This window comes from Pelophylax lessonae, assembly GCF_965119305.1.
Source record: "Pelophylax lessonae genome assembly, chromosome: 4".
Classification (NCBI taxonomy): domain Eukaryota; kingdom Metazoa; phylum Chordata; class Amphibia; order Anura; family Ranidae; genus Pelophylax; species Pelophylax lessonae.
The window spans coordinates 573172543-573185270 of NC_138771.1; the positions used below are offsets into that span (position 1 = coordinate 573172543).

The window sequence follows — 12728 nt, forward strand, 5'->3', positions numbered from 1 at the left end:
AGGTGCTGCCCTCTCTCCCTGTGGCAGCAGCATGGGAAGAAGTTTCCACAGTGCATTGAGATAGGTCATTAAATTGTTCCTATCTTATCTGCCTGTCCATACGGGATGTACGGGTATACAAGTACACTTACAGGTCTGCAGGAGACAATGCTCTACAGGCACCAAAAGAAAAAAAAAAAAAATGCACAAGCCATCCATTTGAGCTGTCAGTAAGGAGCTTATAACGGCTGATTCTCTTTTTGAAAAAATGGGGGGGGGGAGGTTCAATACTACTCCAGCAAAACACCCCTCTTTTAGTTCCACCTTCCCTTGAGCATGTGGCTGTTCTTGGTGAAGGGTGCACACCTGAGCTGGCAGCGAGAGCATGAACGCTTTTCACGTGCCTCTGTTTCCATGGCGATGTGTACCACACTAAAACTAGGAAGTGGAGGAAGTGTGACGAGCCGTGCACTCTCTTCACCTCCAGAAGCTGTGCGGTCCTGTGTTCTGAGCTGTTTTCATCCATGACCTCCCCCCCCCCCCCTTATCTAATTCCCCCCTTTCCTCCATCGGCATTCAAAGCCTGTGTGCGCTCATGCTCCAGCCGCTGCAAGGGGAGAGGGAGAGCTCTGTAGTGTGAACTCTCGGGAGGGAGCAGAGAGCTCTCAGAACTGACATCAATCACAAAGTGGAGAAGGAAGGGGGGCGTATCCAGACCTTATTGTCAGCATGACACTCCAGGAAAGTCTGTAGCCCCTCCCACAGGTAATTATTTTTTTTTAACAGTGTGCACTTCTCAGAGGTCAGGAAAGATCTGTAGGCACTAGCAGCTCATAAGGATTTGGATTACGTGAAAAAAAAAAGAATCCCATACTTCTCTTTTTAAATATTGCAGGTTAAAGCACAGAAAAATCAAGTACAGTGCATTCATAAAATATTCAGACCCCCTTATTTCAGTTGTGTTATGTTGCAGCATGATACTACAGTTTAAATTGTTTTTCTCAAGTCGTCTTCCCGGCCAGCATCTAAAAGAGATAGGTCTCCTCCCACCTAAAACAGGAAACGCATTATCCACCATTTTAAAACGCCGTCACATACCTCAGTTCTTGTGTTTTCTCCTGACCAACAGAAGCTACAAGCAGTTTGTTTTCTTCTAGGCTCTGTGCTAGTTGTAAGGGCCAGCCCACCCGACTGTCTACACAAGCCTCTAGGGAGGTTAGGCAGCTTCAGGACAGAGGCAACTAGAGGAACCCCCTCAGGGTTTGCTCCCACTGGGAGGGGTTAAGCAACCGCCCCCCTATCGAATCGAGAGCATCGAATCGAGAGCACCTTGAGTGTGTCTCACTCATTGATGCAGGGCCAGGAGGCAGAGGGGCACTTGCTCTTTTTTCCACAGGCACTGGCTCCAACCTGCTGTGATCTGGAGCACAGGGTGGACCAAGATGGCAGTGTCTTGCTTGTGGGATGTGGTGACATCATCACTTCTTATGGGCACCATCTTGGTGGAGGTATGAGCGTATGTGTGGTACACCACACTTTTGGTTGCGTCACTTGTAGGTGCATCCAGATTGGTTGCAGCGGGTGACATCCCCTTACGGTTTTGCCAAGGCAGCGTTTTTTGGAACCTGGAACATGCAACCTCAATCTTACAGAGCCAGACACCTTATGCAGCAGGGAGGACAGAGCACACTATCAGCATGTATGTGTCCACCCATACTACTGATGGGGCCGTTGGAGCTGGGGCCAGAGCAGGGGCAGGAAAGCTTTCAAGAAACATGTGTTGGATGTTTGCTTGAAGCTGACCATGTTGGATGCTGCACCATTCTGCCCTGCAGAGCCTGCGAGCCAGGACCGCTCTAAGGTAAGCTAGAGCATGCTGAGGCCACCTGTACTTACACTATGCACATAATGCTAATTAGTGGTAGCAGCGATTTTGGCTAAGACCAGCAGCGTGCATTCTCTCCCTAAGCATGTGCTTCCTATGAGGGCAAATGGCAGCCAGCTGGGCCAAAAAATCTTTGCCAAAAGTGCATAAGCAAACCTGTGGCAAAAGAATCCCTGGAAGTCCGAAAAGGATTAGTCTCCTCTGTAAAAACTGTCTGACACCTTCCTCTTCCTTCAGTCTGGGTGCAATTAGGTCTTTGTGCTTGATTTTGTTATGGATCCTGCAACATATAATTGACTGGATCTATGACTAGTCCCCTATACAAGGGCTGCATAGACAAACCTGTGCCTAATGTCTGCTCGTTATCACAGGCAGGTGGTGTTCTTCTGACTGCTCTGTCCACATTTCCAGGCTCAGGATGTCAGCAGCTTTAATTTACTACCAGGCCTGACCAGGTTAAGACCTCAGAAATTGAGAGACTTTGGGTGCTTCTCACCTGAGTGAAATATTCAGGTTTACTTCAGTGTACTTTTCTCTATGGGTGGCTCATTCCAACTAAACATTTGGCAATGGTCAGGAAGGAGGAGTGCAAGCTGTACCTATTAGGGGTTACTAGTATCCACTAAACACACCACTTGGTGCACTCACATTCACACTTTTTTTACCTGAAGTCCCCCAGTACTTCCACTGGATAGATATATAATTCATTGGTAGCCACAGAGCATATTTTTACCTAAGTCCTGGATTCTGCTAACTGCTTGATGGCATAAACATTAATTGCAAATGCATTACAGATCAGGGGTTATTTCTTAGCTGAACACACCATGACTGACCTCCAGGGTTCTGCAGTATGCTGATATTTTATGTCTAACTTGAACATACACATGAAGTGGATAAATTGGGGGCAGGATCTCTGGTGGCTGTAGTTCAACTAGATTTCCTTTGTTTGCAAATTAACTTTTACATGTGAAATTCGCTATCTGTGACTGTGCATTTCATAAACTATTGCTTCATCTATGCGGTGTTTCTAATAATCCTTCTTTTAGAAGCAGGCTTTTTTTCCCAGAAGTTTCCATATGTGTTTTATATAATGACATGGGGGTTCAATTGTTTCTACTGCATCCCTTTGAGTATACTAAGATGATAATTACATATGGGGGGCCCAATAGTCTTGGCTGTTCAGACTTCTCTGATGATTCCTCAGTAGAGGTCGGGTGTTCGCGAACACATGAACACCCGGGGGGCCCGGCTGGAAGTTCGCCCGCCGATGAGCACCCCATAATGCGCTGCACAATTGCAGTGCATTAAGTGCTTGTGATTGGCCAAAGCATGTACCTGACCTGTATGCTTGGGCCAATCACAGCACAATGTCCTGTCAGAGCCATGATTGGCCAAAGGCAGGGTGCCTTTAGCCAATCATGGCTCAGGGGCTAAGTCAATGCCCCACACTGTATAAGGCTGCTGCTTACATGGCAGCCGTGTATAGTTACATAGTTAGGTGGAAAAAAGACTCAAGTCCATCTGGCTCAACTAATAAAAAAACAAAAAAAAAAGTAAAGAAAATCCAACCATATACCGTATATACTCGAGTATAAGCCAACCCGAATATAAGCCAAGGCACCTCATTTTACCACAAAAAAGTGGGAAAACTTATTGACTTGAGTATAAGCCTAGGGTGGGAAATGCAGCAGCTACTGGACCACCACGAGACACAAAACAGGGGCTGCAGGCATGGTGCAGGGGCTGCGGGCATGGTGAAGGAGATGCAGGGCTATGGGCATGGTACAGGAGATGGCACAGGCATGGTACAGGAGATGGCATGGTACAGGTGATGGTACGGGCATGGCACAGGTGATGGTACGGGCATGGCACAGGTGATGGTACAGGCATGGCACAGGAGATGGTACAGGCATGGCACAGAAGATGGTACAGGAGATGGTACACAGGCATGGCACAGGTGATGGTACACAGGCATGGTACAGATTGTACAGGAGATGCAGTGCTGCGGGCATGGTACAGGAGAATGTTCTGTACCATGCCCGCAGGGGCTGCGGAGGAGTCTCACTTACCTGTCGGTGAGGCGCCTTACATTTAAAAATGGCACCGCCCGGTGCCAACACGTCACCGCGCATGCACCGCCGATGCTCGGGATAGCCCGTACACGTTCGACTATTCCCGAGCAAGCGGCGCATGCGCGGTGACGTGTTGGCCTCGGGCGGCGCCTTTTTTAAAAGGTAAGTCACACAGTGACTTGAGTATATGCCTATAAAGTCCATATTTTTTTCCCCCTCACCCCGTTCTAAAACAAACAGGATGTGGAACTTCTCTAATTACTTTTGCGCCCAAATGTGCTGCAGTTTGGCAGCGCAACCTTTAATCCATTTAATGCTGAAAGTCAGCTTATACTCGAGTATATACGGTAATCACAATCCTATACCTGCAGTTGATCCAGAGGAAGGCGAAAAAAACCCCCAGCTATACATGATCAAATTTGCTACAGCAGGGGAAATATATTCTTTCCTGATCCCCGAGAGGCAATCGGATATTCCCTGGATCAACTTTACATAACATATAACAATTAGTACCCATTTATATTGTGTACACCCAGGAAAGAATCCAGGCCTTTTTAAAGCAATATAGTGATCTAGCCAGAACCACCTCTGGAGAGGGAGTCTATTCCACATTTTCACAGCTCTTACGGTGAAGAAACCTTTTTTACGTATTCGGAGACAAAATCTGTTTTCCTCTAAACGGAATGAGTGCCCTCTTGTCCTCTGTGTTGACCTTAAAGTGAAAAACTCAATACCCAGTTCACTATATGGACCCCTATGTATTTATACATGTTGACCATGTCCCCCCCTTAATCTCCTCTTCTTCTGAGAGAATAAATTCAGTTCCTCTAATATTTTCTTATAGCTGAGCTCCTCCATGCCTCTTATCAGCTTGATTTACCTTCTCTGAACTGTCTCCAGTTCCTCAATATCCTTTTTAAAAACCGGTGCCCAAAACTGAACTGCATATTCCAGATGAGGTCTTACTAATGATTTGTACAGGGGCAAAATGATATCTCTCTCTCTGGAGTCCATGCCTCTGTTAATACAAGAAAGGACTTTGCTTGCTTTGGAAACCGCATCTTGACATTGCATGCTATTGTTAATAATCACAAAAAGTGCAGCGCTAAGCATAAAAAATGATCATAAATGCAATGACAAAAAATATCATACAAAAGACATTTTGAAATAACATAAGGAAGTAAGCATAGAGTGACTAAAAATCCCAAGGTAAAGTCCAAGATAAAACAAATCCAAGAAGGTAATTGTGAATAACAGTCCTTCCTTCCTGTGACACCCAGGGAATGTGTAAGGTGGGGACACCACAGTGCACTAGTGTGGGAAGCAGCTTACCAAAAAGCCGTGGCTACTCAACTGAATGAGACAGCCTCGCCAGATAAAGCATGTCACATAGATCTCAGGAACTCCAAGAAACCATAGGTAGCGCCGTAGAATAGTTAATTCCTCAAGGACGCTCCATTGTGGTCAAATGGATGTATGGAAGAAAATTGTACAAAAGACCATAGCGTAATCCAGGCCCGGATTGGCCAATCGGGAGAACCGGGAGAATTCCCGGTGGGCTGGTCAGGTTGAGGGCCGGTGTCACCGGTGTTCTAAAATTTAGAACACAGCTGACAGAGAGGAGGCAGGACTGGTTGCTTAGCAGAGAGGAGGCGGCACGGATAGAATACATCCTCGGGTCTGAGAGGAGGCAGGGCTGAGGCGGGACAAACTGCTTAGCTGGGAGGAGACGGGACGGAGGTAGAGAAAAAATGTAATCAGCTAGCTCTGCATTATTACAATTATGCTCGACCTCCGTCCCGCCTCCTCCTAGCTAAGCAGTTCGTCCCGCCTCCGCCCCGCCTCCTCTCAGACCCGAGGATGTCTTCTCTCCCTCCCACCTCCTCCCAGCTAAGCACTTCGTCCCGCCTCCGCCCCGCCTCCTGTCTCAGCTAAGTAATCTGTCCCGCCTCCTCTGTCAGCAGTGACCTAATGACGCCGGGGGGGCGCCATTTTTAAATCAAAAGAAAAAAACTGCAGTGGCCCAGCAGTGGCGCTCGCCTCTCATCACGGCCAGGTAAGACCCCTCCACAGCCTCTAACCATCTCCCCTTGTACCATGCCCACAGCCTCTAACCATCTCTCCCTGTACCATGCCCGCAGCCTCAAACCATCTGCCCCTGTACCATGTCCACAGCCTCTAACCATCTGCCCCTGTACCATGCCCGCAGCCTCTAACCATCTCCCCCTGTACCATGCCCGCAGCCTCTAACCATCTCCCCCTGTACCATGCCTGCAGCCTCAAACCATCTGCCCCTGTACCATGTCCACAGCCTCTAACCATCTCCCCCTGTACCATGCCCGCAGCCTCAAACCATCTCCCCCTGTACCATGCCCACAGCCTCTAACCATCTCTCCCTGTACCATGCCCGCAGCCTCAAACCATCTGCCCCTGTACCATGCCCGCAGCCTCTAACCATCTCCCCCTGTACCATGCCCGCAGCCTCTAACCATCTCCCCCTGTACCATGCCCGCAGCCTCTAACCATCTCCCCCTGTACCATGCCCGCAGCCTCAAACCATCTGCCCCTGTACCATGCCCACAGCCTCTAACCATCTCCCCCTGTACCATGCCCGCAGCCTCAAACCATCTGCCCCTGTACCATGCCCACAGCCTCTAACCATCTGCCCCTGTACCATGCCCACAGCCTCTAACCATCTGCCCCTGTACCATGCCCACAGCCTCAAACCATCTCCCCCTGTACCATGCCCGCAGCCTCTAACCATCTCTCCCTGTACCATGCCCACAGCCTCTAACCATCTGCCCCTGTACCATGCCCGCAGCCTCTAACCATCTCTCCCTGTACCATGCCCGCAGCCTCTAACCATCTCTCCCTGTACCATGCCCGCAGCCTCTAACCATCTGCCCCTGTACCATGCCCACAGCCTCTAACCATCTCCCCTTGTACCATGCCCACAGCCTCTAACCATCTGCCCCTGTACCATGCCCACAGCCTCTAACCATCTGCCCCTGTACCATGCCCACAGCCTCTAACCATCTCCCCCTGTACCATGCAAAAAGCCTCTAACCATCTGCCCCTGTACCATGCCCACAGCCTCAAACCATCTCCCCCTGTACCATGCCCACAGCCTCTAACCATCTCCCCTTGTACCATGCCCGCAGCCTCTAACCATCTCTCCCTGTACCATGCCCACAGCCTCTAACCATCTCCCCTTGTACCATGCCCGCAGCCTCTAACCATCTGCCCCTGTACCATGCCCACAGCCTCTAACCATCTCCCCCTGTACCATGCCCGCAGCCTCTAACCATCTCTCCCTGTACCATGTCCACAGCCTCAAACCATCTGCCCCTGTACCATGCCCACAGCCTCTAACCATCTCCCCTTGTACCCCATAGACATGCATTATGTCCGTATATATTACGCAAACGGATAGGATGATATGCAGACATACGGACCGGATGACACAAGTGTCATCCGTGTCCGTAAAAAAGAAAAAAGTGCCACAGCGGACAAAAAAACCGGAGCGGCCGTGTGAAAGAGGCCTTAGGCTACTGAATTTGCACTGAATTGTAAATATTTTTTGAAAAATACAATGAATTACAAGGCTGTAGAGAATAGAGAACAGTGCACCTTTGCAAACTTATATTCTGAGGTTTTAATTACATTATTTTAATATAGTCAGTCATGAACTAAAGTGGGCCGGTCTAAGTCATGAAACTCCAGGGCTGAAAATGAGTCCCACTCCGGCCCTGGCGTAATCCCATAAATAACAATGATGAAGTTTATTAAAGAAAACTACTCACATAGATGTAGCACAAGTAAGCACATAAAGAATGGTGGCTGGAGATTCAATCACGGCGTCCCGCAAGTATCCAGTCAGCATGGACAATAATAGCCGGCTCAGAGAAGGGGCGGGTGGACGTTGCGTCTGGAGTCGCCAACGTTTCGTCATCAAAAGACGTCGTCTGGGCCTGACTGCCAGACGCAAAACACATATAACCCCCTTGAGCTAGATGAGTGGCATGCATCTCGGCCAATAGCAGAAGGGCGGAGGCGGAAGCCAAATCCACACGTCGCACAGACCGTAAGGTGATTAATAGATGACTCAGCCTATCGCACCACTGCAAAGACGGAGAGCTACACCCTGCATCATCAGAGAAAAAGGTGAATGGCGTATGTATACGCCAATCACCCTGAAAACAAAGACAGAAATGAATGTGCCTTGTTTTCATGTGAGCAAGAGAGCAAAATATATTCGATTGGAGAATCTTATTCATTCAGGAATAAAAGAACTTATCCAATACTTATAAACATTATAAAAACACTTAATATGAATATTGGATGGGTCTTGTATGGTATAAAAACCTGTGCATATAATCATAAGGAAATGTATATATATTTAGGCTGGCGCCATCATGTGGACAAAGAATATTAAGACAAGCGATGAGTGATGGATAATTTGTATCTAGAAAATAAGTATGCCACGTTCTCATATGATTGAGAGGAGGCATTTGTTTAAAATCTAGATATTCCCAATAGAGAATAGAGTTAGGGGGGTATTATCACTCCAAAATTTTATTGGAAAAGCAAAAATCCATATTATTCAAAGAAAAAAACTAGATCTAAAAAATTTGTGAATAGATCTAAAATATGACAAAGTGACTCGTGCATATAAACAAAAACAAGTGTATGTATAAAATGCATACCGACGCCATCATTTGAACATAAAGTTTTAAAATATGTGATAAATATTATAATTATAATCAATAGAACAATGAAGTTCCTATTAAAATTTTAAAATATAATATGTGAATATTATAGGGGTGGGAGAAAGAAAATTCAAGTGAAAAACCAAAAAAAATCCAGCACTACAAAACACTGAAAAATAAAAAATAAAAACAGTGTGTTGGCAAACATAGTAAATTTTGAAAAACGGATATAGTTAATAAAAGACCGCACAGGGTATATACCATACATACCTATAACATGTAAAAAGATTAATTACATAAACAAAGACATATACATAACAATATTGATAAGACATAACAATAAAATCATGTATAAAACCAGAAATAAAAGCATAGGGTATTTTAAAAATCCTAAAGATCAACTATTGTTGATGAAAGAATTGACATCCCATTCAACGTTTAACCCATACGGGACGTAGGTCTTAAGGGAATATATCCAGCGTGTTTCCATTCGTGAAATTTCACGCCTAACATTGGATCCTCTCCAATGGGGTTAAAATTTGTCAATGGCTATGAACAATGTATTTTTTTGGGTTTTTATGGTGACATTGGTCATAATGTTTAGACACGCTGTGTCCAGGGAAACCCTTCTTGATATTCCCTACATGTTCTCCCAACCTAATCTGCATCTTTCTAATTTTTAGGGGCTCATTAAGGACTGGAATAGTACCACTGGATTGGCATAGGGCCAATGTGGTGCCTATATTTTAAAAAGGGATCAAAGTCTTTGCCAAGTAACTATAGACCTTCTAGTTTAACTTCTATAGTCGGGAAGATAGTGGAGAGTTTATTAAAAGACCACATAGATGAGTTCTTGCTGGAAAAATATTTTAAGCAACAGACATCATGGATTCATGAAAGACAGAAGTTGTCAAACAAACCTAATTTCTTTTTATGAGGTGGTAAATAAAACCTTGTACAGAGGGGTGGCTGTAGATGTAGTATACTTGGATTTTGCAAAAGCATTTGACACAGTTCCCCACACGGTTAATGTGTAAGGTAAAGTCTACAGGCTGGGAAAGATCGGTTTGTAATTGGATAAAAAATTGGCTAAAAGACAGAATTCAGAGAGTAGGGGTTAATGATTCTTGCTCTGAATATTCTAAGGTTATTAGTGGTGTACCCCACAGGTTCAGTGTTGGGACCTTTTTACTTTTTAATATCTTTATAAATTATATAGAGTCTGGGATTAAAAGTACCATTTCAGTCTTTGCAGATGACACCCAGCTTTGCAGTGGAATAACTTCCTTCTACGATGTCTCCAACTTACAAGTTGTCCTTTATGCACTGTTTCATTGGTCAACTATGTGGCAAATGAGGTTTAATGTTGATAATGTTGATAAATGTAAAGTTATGCTCTTGGGGGCTAAGAATATGCATGCATCATACATACTAGGGGGAGTAGAACTGGAGGAATCCATAGCGGAGAAGGATCTAGGTGTCCTAAGCTTAATAATAGCAGAGGATAAGATTCACTAATTTTTTAGATCTAGTTTTTTTCTTTGAAGAATATGGATTTTTGCTTTTCCAATAAAATTTTGGAGGGATAATACCCCCCTAACTCTATTCACTATTGGGAATATCTAGATTTTAAACAAATGCCTCCTCTCAATCATATGAGAACGTGGCATACTTATTTTCTAGATACAAATTATCCATCACTCATCACTTGTCTTAATATTCTTTGTCCACATGATGGCGCCAGCCTAAATATATATACATTTCTTTATGATTATATGCACAGGTTTTTATACCATACAAGACCCATCCAATATTCATATTATGTGTTTTTATAATGTTTATAAGTATTGGATAAGTTCTTTTATTCCTGGATGAATAAGATTCTCCTGAACTTAGTCCAATCGAATATATTTTGCTCTCTTGCTCACATGAAAACAAGGCACATTCATTTCTGTCTTTGTTTTCAGGGTGATTGGCGTATACATACGCCATTCACCTTTTTCTCTGATGATGACGAAACGTTGGCGACTCCAGACGCAACGTCCACACGCCCCTTCTCTGAGCCGGCTATTATTGTCCATGCTGACTGGATACTTGCGGGACGCCGTGATTGAATCTCCAGCCACCATTCTTTATGTGCTTACTTGTGCTACATCTATGTAGTAGTTTTCTTTAATAAACTTCATCATTGTTATTTATGGGATTACGCTATGTTCTTTTGTACAATTTTCTTCCATACATCCATCTGACCACAATGGAGCGTCCTTGAGGAATTAACTATTCTACGGCGCTACCTATGGTTTCTTGGAGTTCCTGAGATCTATGTGACATGCTTTATCTGGCGAGGTTTTCTCATTCAGTTGAGTAGCCATGGCTGGTGGCTGGAGATACAATCACGGCGTCCCGCAAGTATCCAGTCAGCATGGACAATAATAGCCGGCTCAGAGAAGGGGCGTGTGGACGTTGCGTCTGGAGTCGCCAACGTTTTGTCATCAAAAGACGTCGTCTGGGCGTGACTGCCAGACGCAAAACACATATAACCCCCTTGAGCTTGAATGGTATACAAACCTGTGCATATAATCATAAAGAAATGTATATATATTTAGGCTGGCGCCATCATGTGGACAAAGAATATTAAGACAAGTGATGAGTGATGGATAATTTGTGGATAATCAAAGAAAAAACTAGATCTAAAAAATTAGTGAATCTTCTTATCCTCTGCTATTATTAAGCTTAGGACACCTAGATCCTTCTCCGCTATGGATTCCTCCAGTTCTACTCCCCCTAGTATGTATGATGCATGCATATTCTTAGCCCCCAAGTGCATAACAACATTATCAACATTAAACCTCATTTGCCACATAGTTGACCAATGAAACAGTGCATAAAGGACAACTTTTAAGTTGGAGACATCATGTAAGGAAGTTATTCCACTGCAAAGCTGGGTGTCATCTGAATCCTTGATGTCTGTTGCTTAAAATATTTTTCCAGCAAGAACTCATCTATGTGGTCTTTTAATAAACTCTCCACTATTTTCCCGACTATAGAAGTTAAACTAGAAGGTCTATAGTTACTTGGCAAAGACTTTGATCCCTTTTTAAAATATAGGCACCACATTGGCCCTACGCCAATCCAGTGGTACTATTCCAGTCCTTAATGAGCCCCTAAAATTTAGAAACAAAGGCTTTCAAATTACAGTGCTCAATTCTTTTAGAATGCATGGGTGGATGCTATCTGGTCCAGGCGCTTTATCCACCCTTGTTCTGTCTAAATATTTCTGGACCATATCACTTTTGAGCCATTGCGGATCATTTGGGGCTGTGTCAATACCACCCTCATTATGGTGATGAGCTCCCCCATGCTCCTTTGTATACACAGAGCTGAAGAAAGTATTTAATACATTTGCATTCTCGTTGTCCCCAGTCACCCACTACTGATTATTTTGTAAAGGGCCTACATGCTCAGACCTTTTTACTATTAAGATATTTGAAGAATTTTTCTTGGTTTGTCCTACTATCTTTTGCAATCTGTCGTTCATTTTGAATTTTTGCGTCCTTGATTTCCTTTTTATATATTCTGTAATATTCTTTGTAACAAATAAACAATGATAGTGTTCCTTCATTTTTATATTTTTTAAAAGCTCTTTTCTTATTATTTATATCTTTTTTTTAACTTTGGTCTTGAGCCACATAGGTTTTATTTTTAGCCTTTTAAACTTATTGCCCATGGGAATATACTTTGCAGTGAGTTTGCATACAGTCTTTTTGAAAATTTCCCATTTCTGTTCTGTGCTCATCGATGCCAATATTCCCTCCCAGTCTAAATCCTGGAGAGCAGCCCTCATCCTTGGAAAATTTGCTCTCTTAAAGTTAAGTGTTTTTATATTTCCTGTATGCGTTTTTATGCTGACAGCTAACATTAAATGAAATTATATTCTTTGTTCTTTTATATGAACATTATTAATAAGCTCTGCATGGTTTGAGATTACCAGGTCCAACAGAGCATCATTTCTAGTGGGGGCCTCAATAAACTGCACCAGTTTTGTAATAGGTTTATACATTTTTGCCCTTTAACTGTTCCAGC

General features: G+C 44.1%; 1 protein-coding gene across 3 annotated transcripts in view; it reads left to right on the forward strand.

The window, feature by feature from the left end:
• The window catches only part of DDHD2 (DDHD domain containing 2), a 131054-nt gene that overhangs the window by 39347 nt on the left and 78979 nt on the right, over positions 1-12728 (forward strand). The gene's annotated exons all lie outside the window — the stretch shown is intronic.